At 37.5% G+C, this 17,640-nt stretch overlaps 1 protein-coding gene across 2 annotated transcripts in view; it reads right to left on the bottom strand.

Annotated features, from left to right (window-relative positions):
• The window catches only part of LOC131676203 (WD repeat-containing protein 20), a 349,792-nt gene that overhangs the window by 3,440 nt on the left and 328,712 nt on the right, over positions 1-17,640 (bottom strand). The gene's annotated exons all lie outside the window — the stretch shown is intronic.

Genomic DNA, 17,640 nt, shown 5'->3' with positions numbered 1-17,640 from the left:
GTTTCGTGATGCAGCTCCGAGTTGCTACACGAATAAGTCTCCCGAGTGAGAAAGCTCTGTGTGGCAAAATATGATTCCTCCGAGTGGGACAATTATTGCTTCGTGTGGCAACAGATCACTTCCACAAGTGAAAAAACCATTGCTCTGTGTGGCATTATATGATTTCCTCCGAATGGAAAATCTTTTGCTGTGAAAAGCAAGTTTAACAAGAACTTAACAGATCCACAACGATGTGGATGCGTTCCATTCCTCGAGCGGATGACGCATAGTTTTGGTAGAGAAAAGTTCATTTGGAAGAAGAAAGTATAACTGCGGAATGACACGTGTTTGCTTTGATGGACATGCTCTTGTAGAAAATCGATATTTTTTTGTTGATTATGCTTAGTGATGCAGCTGTGTTTTAAAAACTAAAGAAGCTCAAGTCTTCCACGTGAGAAAGCCCTGAGTCGCCTAATATTATTCCTCCGAGCGGGACAATTATTGCTCCGTGTAGCAACAGATCATTTCCTCGAGTGGAAAACCGTTGCTTTGTGCAGCAACATATGATTTTCCCCGAATGGGTAAGTTTTTGCTGCGAGAAGTAAGTTTACCAAGAAATTAACAGAGCAACAACAATATGGATGCGTTCCATCTCTTGAGGGGATAACGCATAGTCTTGCTATATGGAATACTTTAAAAAATAAAGCGTAAGTAATGATGGTTAAAGAGTAACAACCGAGAATTTAGTGCAAAGAGTAAAGAACCAACAGTAAAGAGTAAAGAAGAAAAAAGTAAAGAGCAAAAAGTAAAGAGTAACAAGTAAACAGTGAAGAGTAAGTAACGAGTAAAGAGTAAAGAGTAAAGAGTAAAGAGTAAAGAGTAAAGAGTAAAGAGTAAAGAGTAAAGAGTAAAGAGTAAAGAGTAAAGAGTAAAGAGTAAAGAGTAAAGAGTAAAGAGTAAAGAGTAAAGAGTAAAGAGTAAAGAGTAAAGAGTAAAGAGTAAAGAGTAAAGAGTAAAGAGTAAAGAGTAAAGAGTAAAGAGTAAAGAGTAAAGAGTAAAGAGTAAAGAGTAAAGAGTAAAGAGTAAAGAGTAAAGAGTAAAGAGTAAAGAGTAAAGAGTAAAGAGTAAAGAGTAAAGAGTAAAGAGTAAAGAGTAAAGAGTAAAGAGTAAAGAGTAAAGAGTAAAGAGTAAAGAGTAGAGAGTAGAGAGTAGAGAGTAGAGAGTAGAGAGTAGAGAGTAAACAGTAAAGAGTAAAGAGTAAAGAGTAAAGAGTAAAGAGTAAAGAGTAAAGAGTAAAGAGTAAAGAGTAAAGAGTAAAGAGTAAAGAGTAAAGAGTAAAGAGTAAAGAGTAAAGAGTAAAGAGTAAAGAGTAAAGAGTAAAGAGTAAAGAGTAAAGAGTAAAGAGTAAAGAGTAAAGAGTAAAGAGTAAAGAGTAAAGAGTAAAGAGTAAAGAGTAAAGAGTAAAGAGTAAAGAGTAAAGAGTAAAGAGTAAAGAGTAAAGAGTAAAGAGTAAAGAGTAAAGAGTAAAGAGTAAAGAGTAAAGAGTAAAGAGTAAAGAGTAAAGAGTAAAGAGTAAAGAGTAAAGAGTAAAGAGTAAAGAGTAAAGAGTAAAGAGTAAAGAGTAAAGAGTAAAGAGTAAAGAGTAAAGAGTAAAGAGTAAAGAGTAAAGAGTAAAGAGTAAAGAGTAAAGAGTAAAGAGTAAAGAGTAAAGAGTAAAGAGTAAAGAGTAAAGAGTAAAGAGTAAAGAGTAAAGAGTAAAGAGTAAAGAGTAAAGAGTAAAGAGTAAAGAGTAAAGAGTAAAGAGTAAAGAGTAAAGAGTAAAGAGTAAAGAGTAAAGAGTAAAGAGTAAAGAGTAAAGAGTAAAGAGTAAAGAGTAAAGAGTAAAGAGTAAAGAGTAAAGAGTAAAGAGTAAAGAGTAAAGAGTAAAGAGTAAAGAGTAAAGAGTAAAGAGTAAAGAGTAAAGAGTAAAGAGTAAAGAGTAAAGAGTAAAGAGTAAAGAGTAAAGAGTAAAGAGTAAAGAGTAAAGAGTAAAGAGTAAAGAGTAAAGAGTAAAGAGTAAAGAGTAAAGAGTAAAGAGTAAAGAGTAAAGAGTAAAGAGTAAAGAGTAAAGAGTAAAGAGTAAAGAGTAAAGAGTAAAGAGTAAAGAGTAAAGAGTAAAGAGTAAAGAGTAAAGAGTAAAGAGTAAAGAGTAAAGAGTAAAGAGTAAAGAGTAAAGAGTAAAGAGTAAAGAGTAAAGAGTAAAGAGTAAAGAGTAAAGAGTAAAGAGTAAAGAGTAAAGAGTAAAGAGTAAAGAGTAAAGAGTAAAGAGTAAAGAGTAAAGAGTAAAGAGTAAAGAGTAAAGAGTAAAGAGTAAAGAGTAAAGAGTAAAGAGTAAAGAGTAAAGAGTAAAGAGTAAAGAGTAAAGAGTAAAGAGTAAAGAGTAAAGAGTAAAGAGTAAAGAGTAAAGAGTAAAGAGTAAAGAGTAAAGAGTAAAGAGTAAAGAGTAAAGAGTAAAGAGTAAAGAGTAAAGAGTAAAGAGTAAAGAGTAAAGAGTAAAGAGTAAAGAGTAAAGAGTAAAGAGTAAAGAGTAAAGAGTAAAGAGTAAAGAGTAAAGAGTAAAGAGTAAAGAGTAAAGAGTAAAGAGTAAAGAGTAAAGAGTAAAGAGTAAAGAGTAAAGAGTAAAGAGTAAAGAGTAAAGAGTAAAGAGTAAAGAGTAAAGAGTAAAGAGTAAAGAGTAAAGAGTAAAGAGTAAAGAGTAAAGAGTAAAGAGTAAAGAGTAAAGAGTAAAGAGTAAAGAGTAAAGAGTAAAGAGTAAAGAGTAAAGAGTAAAGAGTAAAGAGTAAAGAGTAAAGAGTAAAGAGTAAAGAGTAAAGAGTAAAGAGTAAAGAGTAAAGAGTAAAGAGTAAAGAGTAAAGAGTAAAGAGTAAAGAGTAAAGAGTAAAGAGTAAAGAGTAAAGAGTAGAGTAAAGAGTAAAGAGTAAAGAGTAAAGAGTAAAGAGTAAAGAGTAAAGAGTACAGAGTAAAGAGTAAAGAGTAAAGAGTAAAGAGTAAAGAGTAAAGAGTAAAGAGTAAAGAGTAAAGAGTAAAGAGTAAAGAGTAAAGAGTAAAGAGTAAAGAGTAAAGAGTAAAGAGTAAAGAGTAAAGAGTAAAGAGTAAAGAGTAAAGAGTAAAGAGTAAAGAGTAAAGAGTAAAGAGTAAAGAGTAAAGAGTAAAGAGTAAAGAGTAAAGAGTAAAGAGTAAAGAGTAAAGAGTAAAGAGTAAAGAGTAAAGAGTAAAGAGTAAAGAGTAAAGAGTAAAGAGTAAAGAGTAAAGAGTAAAGAGTAAAGAGTAAAGAGTAAAGAGTAAAGAGTAAAGAGTAAAGAGTAAAGAGTAAAGAGTAAAGAGTAAAGAGTAAAGAGTAAAGAGTAAAGAGTAAAGAGTAAAGAGTAAAGAGTAAAGAGTAAAGAGTAAAGAGTAAAGAGTAAAGAGTAAAGAGTAAAGAGTAAAGAGTAAAGAGTAAAGAGTAAAGAGTAAAGAGTAAAGAGTAAAGAGTAAAGAGTAAAGAGTAAAGAGTAAAGAGTAAAGAGAGTAAAGAGTAAAGAGTAAAGAGTAAAGAGTAAAGAGTAAAGAGTAAAGAGTAAAGAGTAAAGAGTAAAGAGTAAAGAGTAAAGAGTAAAGAGTAAAGAGTAAAGAGTAAAGAGTAAAGAGTAAAGAGTAAAGAGTAAAGAGTAAAGAGTAAAGAGTAAAGAGTAAAGAGTAAAGAGTAAAGAGTAAAGAGTAAAGAGTAAAGAGTAAAGAGTAAAGAGTAAAGAGTAAAGAGTAAAGAGTAAAGAGTAAAGAGTAAAGAGTAAAGAGTAAAGAGTAAAGAGTAAAGAGTAAAGAGTAAAGAGTAAAGAGTAAAGAGTAAAGAGTAAAGAGTAAAGAGTAAAGAGTAAAGAGTAAAGAGTAAAGAGTAAAGAGTAAAGAGTAAAGAGTAAAGAGTAAAGAGTAAAGAGTAAAGAGTAAAGAGTAAAGAGTAAAGAGTAAAGAGTAAAGAGTAAAGAGTAAAGAGTAAAGAGTAAAGAGTAAAGAGTAAAGAGTAAAGAGTAAAGAGTAAAGAGTAAAGAGTAAAGAGTAAAGAGTAAAGAGTAAAGAGTAAAGAGTAAAGAGTAAAGAGTAAAGAGTAAAGAGTAAAGAGTAAAGAGTAAAGAGTAAAGAGTAAAGAGTAAAGAGTAAAGAGTAAAGAGTAAAGAGTAAAGAGTAAAGAGTAAAGAGTAAAGAGTAAAGAGTAAAGAGTAAAGAGTAAAGAGTAAAGAGTAAAGAGTAAAGAGTAAAGAGTAAAGAGTAAAGAGTAAAGAGTAAAGAGTAAAGAGTAAAGAGTAAAGAGTAAAGAGTAAAGAGTAAAGAGTAAAGAGTAAAGAGTAAAGAGTAAAGAGTAAAGAGTAAAGAGTAAAGAGTAAAGAGTAAAGAGTAAAGAGTAAAGAGTAAAGAGTAAAGAGTAAAGAGTAAAGAGTAAAGAGTAAAGAGTAAAGAGTAAAGAGTAAAGAGTAAAGAGTAAAGAGTAAAGAGTAAAGAGTAAAGAGTAAAGAGTAAAGAGTAAAGAGTAAAGAGTAAAGAGTAAAGAGTAAAGAGTAAAGAGTAAAGAGTAAAGAGTAAAGAGTAAAGAGTAAAGAGTAAAGAGTAAAGAGTAAAGAGTAAAGAGTAAAGAGTAAAGAGTAAAGAGTAAAGAGTAAAGAGTAAAGAGTAAAGAGTAAAGAGTAAAGAGTAAAGAGTAAAGAGTAAAGAGTAAAGAGTAAAGAGTAAAGAGTAAAGAGTAAAGAGTAAAGAGTAAAGAGTAAAGAGTAAAGAGTAAAGAGTAAAGAGTAAAGAGTAAAGAGTAAAGAGTAAAGAGTAAAGAGTAAAGAGTAAAGAGTAAAGAGTAAAGAGTAAAGAGTAAAGAGTAAAGAGTAAAGAGTAAAGAGTAAAGAGTAAAGAGTAAAGAGTAAAGAGTAAAGAGTAAAGAGTAAAGAGTAAAGAGTAAAGAGTAAAGAGTAAAGAGTAAAGAGTAAAGAGTAAAGAGTAAAGAGTAAAGAGTAAAGAGTAAAGAGTAAAGAGTAAAGAGTAAAGAGTAAAGAGTAAAGAGTAAAGAGTAAAGAGTAAAGAGTAAAGAGTAAAGAGTAAAGAGTAAAGAGTAAAGAGTAAAGAGTAAAGAGTAAAGAGTAAAGAGTAAAGAGTAAAGAGTAAAGAGTAAAGAGTAAAGAGTAAAGAGTAAAGAGTAAAGAGTAAAGAGTAAAGAGTAAAGAGTAAAGAGTAAAGAGTAAAGAGTAAAGAGTAAAGAGTAAAGAGTAAAGAGTAAAGAGTAAAGAGTAAAGAGTAAAGAGTAAAGAGTAAAGAGTAAAGAGTAAAGAGTAAAGAGTAAAGAGTAAAGAGTAAAGAGTAAAGAGTAAAGAGTAAAGAGTAAAGAGTAAAGAGTAAAGAGTAAAGAGTAAAGAGTAAAGAGTAAAGAGTAAAGAGTAAAGAGTAAAGAGTAAAGAGTAAAGAGTAAAGAGTAAAGAGTAAAGAGTAAAGAGTAAAGAGTAAAGAGTAAAGAGTAAAGAGTAAAGAGTAAAGAGTAAAGAGTAAAGAGTAAAGAGTAAAGAGTAAAGAGTAAAGAGTAAAGAGTAAAGAGTAAAGAGTAAAGAGTAAAGAGTAAAGAGTAAAGAGTAAAGAGTAAAGAGTAAAGAGTAAAGAGTAAAGAGTAAAGAGTAAAGAGTAAAGAGTAAAGAGTAAAGAGTAAAGAGTAAAGAGTAAAGAGTAAAGAGTAAAGAGTAAAGAGTAAAGAGTAAAGAGTAAAGAGTAAAGAGTAAAGAGTAAAGAGTAAAGAGTAAAGAGTAAAGAGTAAAGAGTAAAGAGTAAAGAGTAAAGAGTAAAGAGTAAAGAGTAAAGAGTAAAGAGTAAAGAGTAAAGAGTAAAGAGTAAAGAGTAAAGAGTAAAGAGTAAAGAGTAAAGAGTAAAGAGTAAAGAGTAAAGAGTAAAGAGTAAAGAGTAAAGAGTAAAGAGTAAAGAGTAAAGAGTAAAGAGTAAAGAGTAAAGAGTAAAGAGTAAAGAGTAAAGAGTAAAGAGTAAAGAGTAAAGAGTAAAGAGTAAAGAGTAAAGAGTAAAGAGTAAAGAGTAAAGAGTAAAGAGTAAAGAGTAAAGAGTAAAGAGTAAAGAGTAAAGAGTAAAGAGTAAAGAGTAAAGAGTAAAGAGTAAAGAGTAAAGAGTAAAGAGTAAAGAGTAAAGAGTAAAGAGTAAAGAGTAAAGAGTAAAGAGTAAAGAGTAAAGAGTAAAGAGTAAAGAGTAAAGAGTAAAGAGTAAAGAGTAAAGAGTAAAGAGTAAAGAGTAAAGAGTAAAGAGTAAAGAGTAAAGAGTAAAGAGTAAAGAGTAAAGAGTAAAGAGTAAAGAGTAAAGAGTAAAGAGTAAAGAGTAAAGAGTAAAGAGTAAAGAGTAAAGAGTAAAGAGTAAAGAGTAAAGAGTAAAGAGTAAAGAGTAAAGAGTAAAGAGTAAAGAGTAAAGAGTAAAGAGTAAAGAGTAAGAGTAAAGAGTAAAGAGCAAAGAGCAAAGAGCAAAGAGTAAAGAAGATGATTAAAAGAGTAACAATTAAAGACATAATAATAAGCAGTAACCTAGAGAGCAAATTAATGAGCAAATAGTACCGTAGAATAAAGAGAAAAAATGGTATAGTAAGGACCAAAGTATAAATAATTCAGAGTAAAGAGTAATTTAATGAATGATAAGAAAAGAGATTAGAAAAAACAGTGAAATGTGAAGAATGATGAGATGTGAACGTAGTATAAATTATTGCTTGCATCGTGTTTTTACAAGTCGTTCATTCTTCGCATGGAATAATCCATGGGCAGTTGTGTTAGTATGTGATTGAGGTTAAATCGGATGGAATTTTTGACAAATCTTGTTAAATATGGTGGATAACCGCTGTGTGCGTTTCTTTTTTCTTATACTTATGTGTTCATACACATTGCAACTGTGTTGGCGTCCTAGACGTCAAATAAGTCAATTGTTGCATAGCTGTCACACAAAAGCCTGATTGAATGGAGATTCACACTCTTAAATAGAGTAGAAGAGGAGGAAGATGTAGGGTATGAGCCAGCATAAATAAAATAATAAATCAATATTGAACCTCAATATCTACTCAACCTCTATCCTGTTCTTGTCTTGATGCAATAAAATCAAACGGAAGAATGATTTTATGTTAGCAGGCCTTGGTTGTTGTGACAGACAATCTAGCTTCAGTTTTTGGAAGGAAATAGATGAGAGCAGACGCAAAAGCTCCAGTCACTACATGGTTTACTGCCATCACATGTAATTGTTAAGTGTCAGCTTAATAAATCATAAATCGTTTGTCCTTGAAATCCATTATTTTTAACAATTTTGGCAACAGTAAGTGTGAAAACACACTTTTTCACAACATTAATTTGAGAAAACATGGTGTCTAAAACATGCAGAAATATTTAATTCATGGTTTACATGTCATTTTCAGAAGATTTTGCATGGAACGTAAATTTAAAATGTTTGCTTGCATGATTGATACATAATTTTGTGTTTGCAGGTAATGAAATCGAACGACTTCGCATAAACAGGAAAGAAGAGGAGACGCGTTAGTGGTAAACCATTTTTACTCATTTTATTCCTTTTTTTAGGTGAGTGTATTTAGTTATAAGCTAAGTTGTATTTTTTAAATTCAAATAAAAATATTTTATTGAACTAAGAAGTCTTTTTTGTAATGTATTTAAATATATAAATGTTCTCTCCATTTGAAAATTAACATTTTTGCATATTTTCTATAAGGAATGATATGATATTTAAGTTGATGCAAATTTAAATTCTATATGGATAACATTTAATAACCATTTAACAAACACTTAATTAGAATACGCCATGCATATGAAACTTAAGTGTGGCTTCTATTGGAATTAACGTTTTCTTAAATAAGTGCGCTACCACATAAAATTTAAGTATAAAGGCAGTAGCGGCAAAATTAAGTGTTTAATGCTTAAGCTCAATACCTTTTTCGTTCCTTGCGAGGCTGACTTGTGTGCTCACATTTTTCATTCCTTGCTAGACTTACTTTTGTGCTAGCCTCTAACATACCATGTGTGGCTGACTTGGATGCTCACCCTATCACTTGGTTCACTCTCGATCGTACCACTCTATTACACCCCTGCCGCTCCCCCTGGCATAGCATGTGGGACATTTTTAATGTAGAATACATTTAAGCTTTCAATATAGGGGTCCCGTTTCAAAATATCGGCTGCGGCACCGCGTCAGATTTTGAACGTTAATAACTTTTATCATACTTAACAGAATGATTTGATTTTTAGGCCAATTTGTTGAAAATATGTTCCTCTATGCTGTATTAAAATTTTAAGTATGTATAACATGCACTAATAACAAAAAATTGTGTTTTGAAAAATCTTTCGAAAACGACTCGGAAAAGTGAAAATTTTCAGCCCATCCCGCACAGAGCCGTCAAAATGGTGGACCAACCGAACAATAAAATAATGAAAAGTTTATATATAGGTCCACTACATGTTTGTTTTATGATTATTCGTATTTGGTTGCTTGACGAGAGCAGTTAGTGGGGGAAAGACGGCATACTCCTTTGGTTAGGCCATTAGAAGCCGGACGGAAAGGAAAGGCTCACGCACGGCACGAGAACGAGCGAGAAAGCGATAGTAGTGCATATTAGCGCGATTATATAAATATCTGTCGGTCGGTTTTTCTCATTCGTATTCGTTCAAGTACTAGCAAGCAGCCAGTCCACCGAAGTAAAGCAGTTGGCAATGACGACGGTCCGAAAAAGTGCCCCAGCTACTGGTGACTCATCGGAACTGTCGCCCTGCAAGAATTTCGCCCCAACTAAAGGGCAACTAATCTGTAGGCTATCGTTCCAGCGTCTATATAAGAAATACGATGTGTGGAACGAAAGAAAGAGAATTTAAATTATCCTCTCTCGCTCGTTTGCGTGCACTGCTTTTCCATTCCTTTCTGCTGCTAATACCATCATAACTTAAACGAATGTGCATGTTCCCCCACCATCTCATGGCCAGTGTTGCCACAATTGCATGTTGCTATTACACTTTGAATTATTTTATCGATCCTCTCTAGTATTGATAAAATATAGAACGTGCAAAGTACACTAGTCGCATGCTTTTATTCGAACTTTTTGGCAGCCTCCGTTGATTAACTGCATAAATCGATTTGTTTGTGCAGCTCCTTGCTAGTAGCAAACTAAATAGCCTTTATCAGCGCTAACAAATAACACAAAAGAATTTAAATTTGTGAAAATATTTTCCTTCCTTCTTTTCAAATCTGTAACATTCTTTGAAAATATTGTTTGAATGTTGTTATTGAAAAACTGAACATGCAAGTTTGCTAGCACTGGCCACTACATTGAAGGCGATGGAAAGACAGAATATTCGTTTTGGTTATGCTAGTATTGGTAGCCGAACGGAAAGGAAAAGCGCAGGAATGGAACGAAAACGAGCGAGAGAGCGATAGTAGTGCTTTCTCGTGTGTTTATATATGAATATTGGTCAGTCGGTTTTTCTCATCATTCGTATTCGTTCAAGCACTAGCAAGCAGCCAGTCCACCGAAGGAAAGCAGTTGGCAATGGCGATGGACGGAAACAGTGCCCCAGCTACTGGTGACTCATCGGAACTGTCGCCCTGCAAGAATTTCGCCCCAACTAAAGGGCAACTAATCTGTAGGCTATCGTTCCAGCGTCTGGTTCGTGAGATTGTACAGGACTGCAAAGTCGAGCTACGCTTACAAACCTCAGTCGTAATGATGCCCCGAGAAGCCAACGATGCCTACTGGTTCGAGAATGCAAAATAGTGCGCCTGGTTTGTTCGAGAATGCAAAATACTGCACCAAACGCATAACTTTCAGGCCAAATATATTAAACTGGCTCACCGTGTCGCGGGGAGTGCGTCTGAATTATGCTCCCGCAATAAAACAATAAACGGTTCTTTTCAGGACCAATTAATTGTGTTCTAATAAGAGTTAAACTGAAATATCCATTTGAGGTGTTTAACAATTTTCAGCAAGTAGGTTAGAAATACGATATGTGGATAGAAAGAGAATTTAAATTATCCTCGCTCGTTTTCGCGCACTGCTTTTCCATTCCTTTCTGCTGCTAATACATCATAAATTAAACGAATGTGCGTGTTCCCCACCATCCCATGGCCAGTGTTGCCACAATTGCATGTTGCTATTACACTTTGAATTATTTTTTCGATTCTCTCTAGTGTTGATAAAATATAGAACGTGCAAAGTACACTAGTCGCGTGCTTTTATTCGAACTTTTTGGCAGCCTCCTTTGATTAACTGCATAAATCATTAGATTTAAATTAACGTCTCGAAGTGAAGTCACGATGCTCCGGTTATGTCACAGACATTACCCACCCATCTTTTTTTAGTTTAGTAGAGCGAATACGAATTACTATCGCTCTCTCGCTTGCTCGTTTTCGGGCTATGTTCCTTTTCATTCTTTCCTGCTACTAATACTAGCATAATCAAAACGAATGTGCGTCTTCCCACCATCCATTTAGTGAGCAGTGTTGCCAAACGCATTTTCAGTTTTTCATCAATAACATTTCAACAATATTTTCAAAGAATGCTGTAGATTCGAAAAAAAGAAAAATAGTTGGTGATGGAAAAGAATTCCCAATTAGAATTTTTAACCATAATTATAACGAATCATTTGAAAATTTCACATGCAAACGTAATTTCGTTGCATATCATTAGATTTGGATTAACGTCACAAGTGTAGTTACGACACTCCAGTTATGTCGCAGACATTACCCACCCATCTTTTAATGTAGAATATTTAGTCTAGAAATCAGAATGTTCCAATGGTCGTTTCAGGCGACTTCAACATAGATGTTTCAAAACAAGAGAATTTGAAATTTGTTTATTTTATGAATGAATGTTTCAAGCTTCGTTTGATCTCTGATCCATCACAAGCAACTACACTTGCAGGCACATGCATTGATCTTGTATTTGTCAAAAACGTCAATGCAGAAACCCGAAGATATATTTCGTACTTTTCATATCACAGACCAATACTTTTTTTAATTGATCCAGTGGTTTAATTTCAAATGTAAACAACGCTTGAAAAATTATAACCGGTTGACGACCTACACCTACACCAATCATGTCAGAATCACCTCCTGGACAACAGCTAAGCCCGGAAATAGTAAGAAGTCAGAAGCATCCAACGAAAATCGAAGCCAGCGCATCTCCCCACCAAGGCCAACAACGCCAACAAAAACGGTCCTTGTCAGGACCACCATCATTTTTGTAAAGAATAATTTGAAATATTCCTCGCCCAAATCACCTTTTGTCCGAAAATTCCAATGAATATCAACATATTTGAAGAACGTGTTCCTTATGTATTCTACATCTCTCCGGTTATGTCGCAGACATTACCCACCCATCTTTCTTAGGCCCAACTTCTGACATACCATGTGAGGCTTACTTGGGTGCTCACCGTTTTCATACCTTGTGAGGCTGACTTTTGTGCTCACCTCTACCATACCATGTGAGGCTGACTTTTGTGCTCACCCTTAACATACCGTGTGAGACTGACTTGGATGCTCACCCTTTCACTCCTCTGCCACGCCACGAGGCATCGATAGCTAAGTCCCAACATACTACGCCCATCTTGGCATGAGGCAGTCCACATATACGCCTATACACTCGCTCTTCTGTCTTGCTTCGGGGTGGGTTTACCCCTAACGCGGTTGCCAGTCGCTGCGCCAAACCTGCCTCAGCATGAACAGACCATTCACTCACTTATTTGCGCTCGGTCTTTTTCGCTCCAACTAACCAATCACTAGTTAGACGTGCCCGTCGTCTGTTGCTCGGTGAGCCAGATTTCTTGTAGCCTACAGGCAATCTGAGTGGTTGCAGTCGAGACTGCGTTCCACTTCTCCACCGATTGACACATCCGCTGAATAAGGGTATCAGGGGTTGTGTCCCAGCCACAGACGTCAAGCAGTGCTCTTCTTTCGACGTCGAAACAAGGACATACGAACAGTATGTGTTCGGCAGTTTCGTCTACACATGGGCAGTCAGGGCAGGCGAGGACCTCTGCGTGCCCGAACCTGTGGAGGTACTGTCGAAAGCAGCCATGGCCTGACAGGAATTGTGTCAGATGGAAGTGAACTTCCCCATGGGGTCTGCCCACCCAGCTCGATATGTTAGGTATCAGCCGGTGGGTCCACCTACCTTTCGAGGAGTTATCCCACTCACGCTGCCATCTGGCGACCAAGATAACCCTGGTGCGCTCGCGGGCTCCTCTATTTTCACGTAGCTCCAAGCACTCACCATCATCTCGGATGACCAGCCCGACTGGCATCATGCTTGCAATCACGCAGGATGCATCGTGTGATACCGTGCGGTAGACAGATATCACTCTGAGGCACATCACGCGGTAGGTGCTCTCCAATTTCCGTAGGTAACTGGTTACCCTCAGTGCTCTTGACCATGACGGGCCGCCGTACCTGAGGATAGATACGGCAACGCCTGTCAGTAGCCTACGTCTACTGGCGCACACCTTTGAGCTGTTGGACATCATCCTCGATAGTGCCGCAACAGCAGCCGACGCTCTCTTGCATGTATAGTCGACATGGCTGCCGAAGGTCAGCTTGTCGTCTATAATGACTCCGAGAGACTTCAGACTCCGCTGTGAGGTGATCACGACTTCTCCCACATGGATAACAGCATGTTGTGCCGACTTGCGGTTGTTGACGATAACTACCTCCGTCTTATGCTGAGCGAGCTCCAGGCCTCTCGCGCTCATCCATTTCTCCACCGTGTTGATCGCGTGTTCTGCAGTTAGTTCTATCTCAGGGATTGACTCTCCATAGACCTCCAAGGTTACGTCGTCGGCAAAGCCGACGATCTTGACCCCAGGAGGGAACTTCAGTCTAAGAATCCCGTCATACATGAGGTTCCACAGCACCGGGCCTAGGATCGAGCCATGCGGGACTCCGGCGGTAATCGGAACCCTTTTTTGACCGGCATCGGTCTCGTATAGCAGTACGCGGTTCTGGAAGTAGTTTTCCAGGATCCGGTACAAACCCACCGGTAGGCTAAGCCGGTGTAACGAGAGCGCGATGGCATCCCAGCTTGCACTGTTGAATGCGTTCTTCAAGTCAAGTGTCACTAACGCACAGTATCGAATGCCTCGCCTTTTTTCGTTGGATCGCTATCTCGGCAGTATTTATTTCTGAGTTGATAGCGTCCACTGTGGACTTACCCTTCCGAAAGCCAAACTGGTTGCTTGACAGGCCGTCCGTACCTTCTGCGTACGGGGTTAGCCTGTTGAGGATGATCCTCTCAAACAATTTGCCAGTCGTGTCGAGCAGACAGATTGGTCTGTACGCCGATGGGTCGCTTAGCGGCTTCCCAGGCTTCGGCAACAACACCAATTTCTGCCTTTTCCATCTATCGGGGAAGCGGCACTCGTCAAGGCATCTCGGCATAGCTAGCCTGAACATGTTCGGGTTTGCTATGATCGCTGGCTTGAGAGTACTGTTTGGAACTCCATCCGGCCATGGAGCGTTGTTCATTGCTAGGGAATTAGCCACTGCGAGTAGTTCTTCATTCGTCACCGGAGCCACCATTTCGGCCGTGCCCGCACTGTCTCGTAGTGCAGGTGGCCAGGGGCTTGTGGCTCGAGACGAGAAGAGTACTTCGATAATCGTCGCCAACCGGTCCGGAGACCGTTCTGGGGGTGAAGAGCCCCCTTTGGTTTTGGCCATCACGATTCTGTAGACGTCACCTCACGGATTCGCGATGGCACTCTCACACAGGTTGTCGAAACACGCTCTCTTGCTACTGTTAATGGCCTTGTTAAGGGCCAATTTCGCAGCTCGAAACACTTCACGGCGATTCTCTCTTGCATCCTCGTTGTGGGCTCTTTGCATCCTACGTCTAGCTCTGAGGCAGGCTGATCGTAGAGCTGCAATCTCGGCACTCCACCAGTATACCGGGCATCTTGGCAATGTTTTTCTCGGCATAGTGGCGTCGCACGCGCGTGATAGAACGGCTACCATCGCATCCCCGCTTAGACTGTCGGTGCTGGCCTCCAGTCCCAGGGCCGCGGTGAAAGCTTCGCTGTCGAAGTGATTGGACTTCCACCCGCGTACCTGACAGGGATCTCCCGCCCTGGGATGCAGCACACCATAGTTGATCTTAAAGCGGATTGCTAAATTATCGCTATGGGTGTAGTCTTCGTCTACCCTCCATTCCATGCCTGGTACCAGACTCGGGCTGGCAAATGTTTCGTCAATTCCTGCCTCCACCCCGTTTCTACGGAATGTGCTAGCGGTGCCATTATTAGCTAGCACAATATCGAGTTTCGCAAGCGCCTCCATTAGCGCTTGGCCCCTGCTATTTGTACAGCGGCTACCCCACTCTACTGCCACTAGCGAAGTTGAAGTGAACTCTGGTTTGCCTGCACTGTGTTCAATAGGGGCCCGTACACGAGGCGTTAGTAATGACACTACTGAGCAGTAATGTCACTTTTAATGAACATGTAAGGCGAGTAATGATGGAATTACGAATGCTTATGAAGCAGCAGCACGAATTAACCCTCTAGTGCCCAATTTTTTTTTTTTGGTTTGAAAAAACTTTTGGAAGTGGACTTCGTGATGAGAAAAACGAAAATATTGTTGAAAATTCTTGAAAGTAATGGATTTTTCATTAAAGCCTTAAAATAAGTAGGCCGCCTAGAGGCGGTGTTGGGCACCTGGGCGAATAAAAAACTGTTTTCTTCTTCTAGTTACATCAACATAAGCGAATACAGATGGTTGCTCATATCTTGGACTCCATCAGAACGCAAAATACCTAAACTGTAAGGAGTAATTATCTAGTGCTTTGGTTGTTTAATTATTGACTTCTAATTTAGAGTAGGGGAGTCCAAGGTCTGCTGGCGATGGTTTCACTTATCATGTTTTATGTTTTTAATTTAAGAAGATCGTGTAAAAGTGTATGTTTTGCATGAAAGAGCGGACTGTTGGCTGCATTACAGAATTTTAAATATGTGACGCGGAAATCTCGCCAATTTACGACTATACGCACAATGATGCCACCTGGCTACTTTTGATGATAAAGTATGGATCGCGTTAAATGTTTTTTGAATAAAACTGCAAATCAATCGATACTTGTTATTATTTTTCAGCCTCAATGCTCCCACATTTTAATTTCGGCGCACACTTTGCATTCAAAAGCTAAATATTCGAAATTCTTCAGGTGAAATCCCGAAGTAAAAAAACAAAAAAAAATTGCTTGTGATTACGTATATTACATATACGGCCAAGGAAAGTTCTTTTCGCGAATCTAATTAAAAAACTAGTCATTCGTGGAATAGCTTTGAACTCGCCCTAGATAACAAAAATGCTGAAATTTAAAAACTTTACCTAGGGTAATGAGCCTATTTTTGCTCTAACCATGTAAAACCGTTGGTTAGAGCGGCGTTAGCCATCTTTGTTCAACGTATTAGTTCAAATGGCGATTTTTGATATCATAATGGTTTATAAGAAGAAAGCAAAGATATTGGTGCCATATTGGTTCATACGTATTGCATCAATTGTATTCCGAGCAATCAATGAAATGGTGAGACACCCTTCCTAATATGACTCAAGTAGGCTCTTCACTCTAATACGCTCGAAAACTCAATATCACTTACAACGTGTACGAAACAGAATTTAATGCAACATAAACACATTGGAGAATGGATTAAACTTAGTACTTGAAGTGCAGAACTAGGGACAGCGCCATATATCTATTACAAAAGGAGAAAGAAAAATTCTACCACCTAGCCCCAGACTCCTCTAAATATTATTAAATGATAAGAATATCCATATTCTAACAGCAACATTCACCCAAAGTTTTTAAAACATACTTATTTTCAGCTAAAATTGCACATAATGCTAGTTTCGGTACGATAAGTAATCACTAAAGACTGAAATTATTTTTCGCTCTGGTGCCCAACACCGCCTCTAGGCGGGCAAAGTATTTTACCAAAAAACTTCCGAATTATTCCACTAAAACAATTCACATCTACAATGAAATGCAACTAACAGGCTACTCAAAAATATTTTTTTTGTTATTGAAATTTCGAAAAATAGGTAAATTTTGTTTAATGAAGATTACCACTAAACACAAAATAGTTTTTTTCCACGTTTCCTCGAATTATAAACTTTGAGCTTCAATTGCCTTTGACAGAAAGCTTCAATCAAAATCAAATCAAATCAAATCAAAAAGTCGCCCATGAAACACTGGACAACATAGAATGCAGAATTGAAGGCTGACATAAAAAACTCCAACATTACGACGTGCAATTCCGCTACTAAAATAATCAACCGTATGTCATCACTTCTAAATGAGCATGAGAATGACTCTCTTCTGGCTGAAATCAACAAAGCGAATCATCAATTCACGGAAAATGCCGAACAATGCTTCAAAAAGGCTTTTACTTATATAGAGTCCAAAATTGACGTCATGGAATCACACATAGAAGAAATACGAAACAGCAAATCACCATGTAGCATCGCAGCGAAAGAATTTTTAAACGAGATGAAGGCATTGTCAACCGAAACCTTCATTGAAAGAAAACAAATGTCAGAATTCCATCCCAGTCTCGCTGAAACCCTAGATGCCATACCGACACAACCACAACCAGCGGCGGAAATCGAAATTAACTCTGAACCTACATCTGACTGGCGCTTCATTGGAACCAGAAAGATATGGAAACGCGACTGGAGTCCATATGACTCCCGACAACGTAAACGATGCCTACAAGAAAAAGAAGCTGAGAAGGCAAATCGCAGACGAAAAAGGAAGAATACAAGAACAACAACAACATCAACAACAATTATACGAATAATAAAAAATACAACAGCTACTTTAGCAACATGAAAAACTACACCAATACCAAAAATAGTAACCGGAACATCAATAACAACAACAGCAACACCAATGCAAACAATGGCAACAGCAATAACAGTCAGAATATTAACAATAACCAAAATAATCAGAATTTCAACATTAACGACCAAATCACCAAATTACCTTCGGACAAGGACCTACTGGCCGCAGCACGTATTCAATTTTCTGGACCTCCAAATAAAAATATCACTTCAATATTTATAAATTTTCATAAGGGAGACACAATTAACCCTAAATTGAATGGACACCTACCGTTGGCGAAAATAATATAAACATATTGCCAACCACATCTCAACATTCCAACATAGACAGCCAATTTGAACTGGACCCCATGCGCCCTCCCATCGTACGCCTCACGTCACAATCAACGATTGGCGACGGTCGCTTCTTAAAGGCCAGACTTCGTGAACCAAAATAATGAGTATTGTACGCCTATACCTGGCATATATGAAGGACCAACAGCCATCTATTTGCGTGGAAGGAATGACGCCAACCAGCATCAAAATGACGCTCGCATCCGAAGGACTACCGACCGCACCCGACCATCCTCCTTTTATCGAAGTCTATCAGGAATATGGACTGAACCCAGACGAAGCAGCAGCTGACCTTGACTCTCATGGAATTTTTTTTCAAGCGAAAGAACTCGCCGTCTTCAAAAACTCCGCGAAGCTACCTATAAATTTGGAACGTCGAGTTTTCGGAAGAAACGACGCCCTCTGTAGAGGAAGAACATATAAATGTAAGCA

Source organism: Topomyia yanbarensis, chromosome 1, assembly GCF_030247195.1.
Source record: "Topomyia yanbarensis strain Yona2022 chromosome 1, ASM3024719v1, whole genome shotgun sequence".
NCBI lineage: Eukaryota > Metazoa > Arthropoda > Insecta > Diptera > Culicidae > Topomyia > Topomyia yanbarensis.
This window is presented reverse-complemented; position numbering and strand designations above follow the sequence as displayed.